The following is a 6,672-nucleotide window of genomic DNA, read 5'->3' as shown; positions in this document are numbered from 1 at the left end:
GGATGCCCCCTGGGCGCCTCCTGGGTGAGGTGTTCCAGGCATGTCCCACCGGGGCAGACCCAGGACACGCTGGAGAGATTATATCTCTCGGCTGGCCTGGGAACGCCTTGGTATTCCCCCGGATAAGCTGGAGGAGGTGGCTGGGGAGAGGGAGGTCTGGGCCTCTTTGCTTAGGCTGCTGCCCCCGCGACCCGGCCCCGGACAAAGCGGATGAAGATGGATGGATGGATGGATAGTAAATAACAATTAGGTAATGTTGTTCATGAGACTAAAATCATCTCACTGTGGTAATGTAAATATAATATGGCCAATATTATATGTATTGTCAGATTACTATGATATATATATATACAGTGTTGGGAAGGTTACTTTTAAAATGTATTCCATTACAGAATACAGATTACATGCCCCAAAATGTATTCTGTAACATATTCCGTTACGTTACTCAATGACAGTAACGTATTCTGAATACTTTGGATTACTTAATATATTATCATGCTTTTTACAACAACGTGAATGTACTGTTGCTGTGTGATTTATTACTGTTACTGAAGGTCCGCGACTCCGAACTGTAGTAAAGGGACCTCTGACTAATACGGCGGGGTCCCTGTCGGCTCGTAGCAGAAAAATAGCTTTACTTTGTTGTGTGGGTCAACTTTTCTTGCGAGAGACAGAGAGAGGCGTTGAAAGACTGCTCCAACAGAACTTATTGTTTTTGGAGGAAAACACGAACACGGTGTACAGTAGAGTCTTAATAGCTTACTTACAACTGGGCTCGTCAGGCACTCTTCTTGGCTGAAGTGGTTATTATTATATTTACATGCTTCCAGCTCCCATTTTTGCTCGATGACAACTCGTACCTTTCCACTCCCCTTTTTCTCCCTCCTCGCGCTCACAGACACATAACGTGTATGGCAGTCCATTCTCCCTGCAACACGGACTACACTGCCCGTGATGCTACATTCTTTAGAGCTATGCTTGTAGCATTCTGCCTGTTAGCTTAGCACAACAACAACGAAAATGCGCTCTCTCACCCAGGAAACACACAGTTGCAGAGAGAGAGAGAGAGCGTCGCCCTGTAACCATGGCAACCGTAACGCTGCCGCCTGGAACAACAGAACGTAGCTGTCAAACAAAACCCAAACAGTCCTGACCCGCGACAAAATGGAACAGGAAAGTACCGCAGTGTAATCCATTTATTTCAACAAAGTAACTGTATTCTGAATACCACCTTTTTAAACGGTAACTGTAACGGAATACAGTTACTCATATTTTGTATTTTAAATACGTAACGGCGGTACATGTATTCCGTTACTCCCCAACACTGTATATATATATTAGGGGTGCAACGATATTCGTATCGATATTGAACCGTTCGATACAGTGCTTTCGGTTCGGTACGCATATGTATCGAACTATACAAAATTTTTAATTTATTTTATCAATTTTCCTTCTGACGATGCTGTCTGTGTTGAGCGCTCAGTGAATCTGCGTTCGACTACTCCGCCTAGGCTGCACTGTCGAGCGCAGATCCACTGAGCGCTCAACACAGACAGCATCGTCAGAAGGAAGAGAGCAGGGCAAGCTAGCGAGACAGAAGTTAAGCTCTCCTTGCAACATGGACCTCCCCCACCCTCATTCAGATCTGGTGTTTGGAATTATTTTGGTTTTCATGTGACGTATGACCCTGAAGGTAAGCGAGTCATGGACTAAAGTAAAACAGTATGTTGGATGTGCCATGCAATGCTCAATTACATGGGTGGGAACTAGTGTGTTAGCGCAGTTAGCTCGTTAACGTGTTGGCCGTCTAGCCCCATGCACAGGGCTTTCGGCGGTAGCTCATTAACGGAGATTTGCCGTGTTGTGGCGTTAAGGTCATTTCAACGAGATTAACCTGAAAGCACTAGTGGGAACACAACGAATATGACTGCACATTTACGCCGACATCATCCTAGTGCAAAGACAAGTGGAAGCAGACAAAAACAAGCAAGCATGCTACTAACTTTAGCCGAGTCATTTAGACAGCTGTTAGCACATGATTCTCCTTATGCTGCTGAGAATATAGCCCAGAAGAAGCGGATAGTATAGCTTTTATTTTGGAAAGAGACATTTCTCTGTAATAAACTCTCTTTTCCAAAGATGAGTGATTCCTCAATCAGATACAGGGCTCGCAATATCGCTAGCCCGACGTCCTGGGGCTAGCGATTTTTTCAGTCGGGCTACCAAAATCTATCTCTGCCCTGCCCGTCGGGCTATTGTAGGAAGGAAAAATATATGTCAATGCTTTTGCATTCTTTCAGAAATGTAGCTGGGTAATTATGTCATTGGCATCGGTGAGCCACTGTCAATATGTGACATATTGAAATCGCGTTTGAATTTGCGCTTGTTTTTTGCTTTCACTTTGCAATCGTGCGAACTGTGTATAGAGAGCGACAGCACTGATCTGTGAGTGATGATAATTTGTGCACCAATTCCTCTGACATTGTCTTATTAATCGTTAGCTTACTATGCAAACATGACAAGTGAAATCTCCCGCAGCAAGCTTAAACATGTGAGAGGTTGATCGCGCAGAGAATCGCTGAGCTTATGTGAGTGCGTGTGTAAAAGCAGCAGGATATATATTTCATTTCTTCTGAGCCAAATAAGACAGGTCAGGGTGAAGAAGTGACAGCCAAATAAAAGCTTACCACGAAACGGAGAAGTTATGACAAATCAGACTATAAGGCAAAAAGAAAGTGCAGCTTTATGGTTTCATGGACAAAAGAATTTCTGTGGCTGCAATATGACGAGCTAAATAACCAGGGCTGCACATAAGTGGTCCGCAGGTGCGCATTTGCTGTCAAAATAAAAAACACGCACAAGGGTTAGGGTTAAATTTAAAAACTGTACTTTTGAGTTAAAATATATATTTAATATTTTAATAAATGACAAATTAAAAAGGCATGAACATTTTTTTTGTATCGAAAAAATATCGAACCGTGACAACAAAGTATCGAACCGAACCGAACCGTGAATTTTGTGTATCGTTGCACCCCTAATATATATATATATATATATATATATTTTTTTTTTTTTTTTTAATTTAGGAGTAAAGGCTTTAAAACCAAGTTAATGCTGGAAGTACAAACATTACTAATGTCACATAACTTTGCCGACATGTGGCCAACAGTAATGTTTTAATGTTCTTCGTTATTAAACATTCGCACATAAATAAGTGACATCATATTCAGTACTTACTTTTGACAGTTCACTCTTCGGCCGCTCCCTTCTGCCGTATTTTGCGGCAAGATTATCCACACCCACCGCCGCGCGATGAATTGTGGGATATATGGGACCACGAAGCGTGCACCGGACCACGCTTGATATTTGGGGAAATCGACGGCGCATTTGGAGTATGCATTTGAAGTACACTTTGAATTGGGACAGCCGTCGTCGCGTGGCGGTGACGTAATCGCACTCAAAATGCGTACTTCAAGCGTGCAAACCCTGAATTGGGACACAGCCTTTGTCTCTGCTCGCGTGGTGTCACCCGGTCATCGGTTACTTCCTGTTTTACTTTGGTGGTCTTGCATTTCTTGTGCTTTGTATCCAGGCCTACTTCCCTTGTCTTGTCTTCAGTGATTAGCCACAGCTGTGCTTCCACCTGTTCCCTTTCCCCCTCATTATCTGTGTTTCTATACCCTTTGTTGTGTTCTCCCTCATGGCCGTGTTTCCCTTGTAGTATGCTTTCACAGAAGCTTCCTAGTTTCCTAATTTACTCCTGACCTGCTTTTCTTTGTGCTTTGTAAGAGCTCAATAATAAAGCTGCTCTTGAATTTATTCCTCACCTTCAAGTCCTGCATTTTGGGTCCAGCCCGTCCCTGACATGGCATTACAATGTATGACAGATTAAAAAGAGCACAACATTCACAGTGTGCTGTAGGAAGGATTGTAGTCTCTGCACATGCATGAAGAAAAATTACATTGTTGGTCCAATGTCCATTTTTAACATGTTCAGCCTGTGAGAATCTGGAGAAAATGAAGGAGAGGCTCAACATCCTTCAGTCAGAGCTGTCGTCATACGTGGAAACCTTTTGGATCCATGACGTTTGTGTTTAATATAAATATAATAAAGAATAAATTTACTGAATTTTCACTGTGTGTGTGTGTGTGTGTGTGTGTTGGTGGTGTATATATTTTTCCTTAACACACCAGCAAACAGCAGAGGACATTTTGGTGATGAATAGAGAGGCAAAAATAAAACGGTCTGCTCTGCTCCATGAATCTGATGATGAGGTAGAACCAGCAGACAGATGGGGCGCCTTCACTGATGTTTTTCTGTGACAGCTGCCCTTTCATGATATTTGGCTTGTATTTTGTTTTAGTTAAGAGCACTGTCAGTTTAGTTCAATTCAGTTATATTTGTATAAAGCCAAATCACAACAACAGTTCCCTTCTGGAGCTTTATATTGTAAGAAAAAGACCCTACAATAATAAAGAGAACTTCCCAACAATCATATGACCCCCTGTGAGCAAGCACTTTGGTGACAGTGGGAAGGAAAAACTCCCTTTTAACAGGAAGAAACCTCCGACAGACCCAGGCTCAGGGAGGGGCGGGGCCATCTGCTGTGATTAGTTGGGGAGTACAAGTAACAAGTATGATTCAATGCAGAGAGGTCTATTAACATATAGTGAGTGAAGAAGAAACACCCAGTGCATCATGGGAATCCCCCAACAGCCTACAACTAAAGGAGGATTTGGGGTCACCTGATCCAGCCCTAACTATATCTTAAAATCTTCAAAAAGTAGAGATAGTCTGTCTTCCAAATGGAGCCTCTGTGTGTATTTTTAAATATATCTCGCTGTAAATGACTCGCAGTTGATGAAACTGCAATGATTGATAGCTTTTATCGTAGCCCATTGTCGCACCAGTAAAGCACCTGCATGTGTTACTTTTTTGACATCCTAGCTATTTAAATGTTTTCTACGATTGTCGCCTTTCACTGATTTTGTTTTTTTTCTCTGGCCTCAGTTTAAAAAATGGAATTTGATCTGGAAGACGTTGTGGCTCAGCCTAGCATCGCTGCTTGTTCTGTCTGTGCTTGTATCCTCCGGCAGTTAGAGTTAGACACATGTGCTCTGCTTAGAGGTAAGTATGAGTTTCAGATCTGTGGAATGGGGGAAGAAAATAAAAGGAAGCCACTTCAGAAATAGTGCTCCGTCTTCATTATTGCAGTCTGTGCTCACAGACAAAGCAAAGGAGATCTGTGCTTGAACGAAAAAAATGTTTAAAAGTCCAATGTGTGCCATTTAAATCCATGTGATAAATTCTGTTTCCATGGACAAATAATTCAATCTCTGTAATCATTGGTAACACTTTGGTGTTTTGTGTGGTTTTTCTTTCCTAAAATGATTTTTCTTTTTGAAACGATGAGGTCATTAGGCAACTTAAAGCTCTAAGTGATTACATCACCATATAGCGTATGTACCTCCTATTTTATGTGCAGGAAGGGAGTGTGTCACCCACACACAACATCGCTGTAACCATACAGCTGCTTTCCTGCATTTATATTGGCAGGATATGAGCACTGTTGGAAAGCATTTAGGTGAATGAGGCAAGTTGTACAAAGTGTTTTGAGCAAGTGGATAAGTACCAGTCTATTCACAGCCCAAGTGTCACTTACCTTCATTTGTAGGACACGCCCATCTGCTCTTTGATTGGTCAGTCTCCTCCAGCTGCTGACGCACTGAAAAAATATTCTTCGTGCTCAAGAAACAAAATCAAAGGTTGATTTATTCAGATAATGAAACATTAAAGTAAATGCTCTTGGGATAAACTGACTGTATAATAATCATGCACATTTATTAGACCAGCTCTCCATAAACTCTTATATCTCACACTGTAACTATGTAACAAAGTGACATGGAAAATTTACATGTAATGAAATTATTCAAATCAGCTTTTAGGGAAGTTTTTTTTCACTGTGTTGTCAGGCCAGCAGAGGGGGAAAGTAGCCAAGTACAGTTACTTAAGTATAATTTAGATGCACTTCACTCACATTTACACAGCTCCCATTTGGTCTTCTTCACAAACTGTATATACTGTAAGGCTGCAAAGCACAATAACTTGTGTCCAACATCTTCAGTAGTCTGATAATGGATGCATTTAATATTTTATATGTTAAGATTGGACTGAAAATTTCAAATTTGTTTCTGGAAAAACACAATAAATGTATCAGTACATGAAATGATCTGTCCTTAGAAAAGCCTTAGTTTTAGCTTGAAAAACACTTTTTTACAATATCACACTCTGACTTCAGCTGTCACATGGTTTAATGTTTTTAGGCTGAGACTGAAATAATGAAGCCGCCTTGAAACAATCAGCGAATGCATTTGATGCTTCACCAGTGCTCCACTCACTGATGAGAAAACAATTTAATCAAATTATGAATGTCTTGGATTTCCTTAGAGTCACATCTGTTTGATCCACGTTAGGATTTTGTCTCGTCCTTCAGATAATTCTGCAGGCTGCACTTTACCACAGCTTTGTAAAACACATGCTATTATTTTCACATTAAGGGACTTGCTGCACTTTCTTCTTTGCTTAAATAATTGCAGCTTGTCTCTTTGTCTATTATACTGGAATCTCACAGGCTCGCTATTCACATACAAAACTACAATTAATAATCTATA

The sequence above is a fragment of the Aulonocara stuartgranti genome (genome assembly GCF_965226115.1).
Source record: "Aulonocara stuartgranti genome assembly, chromosome: 1".
Classification (NCBI taxonomy): Eukaryota; Metazoa; Chordata; class Actinopteri; order Cichliformes; family Cichlidae; genus Aulonocara; species Aulonocara stuartgranti.
Note: the sequence above shows the minus strand (reverse complement) of the source record.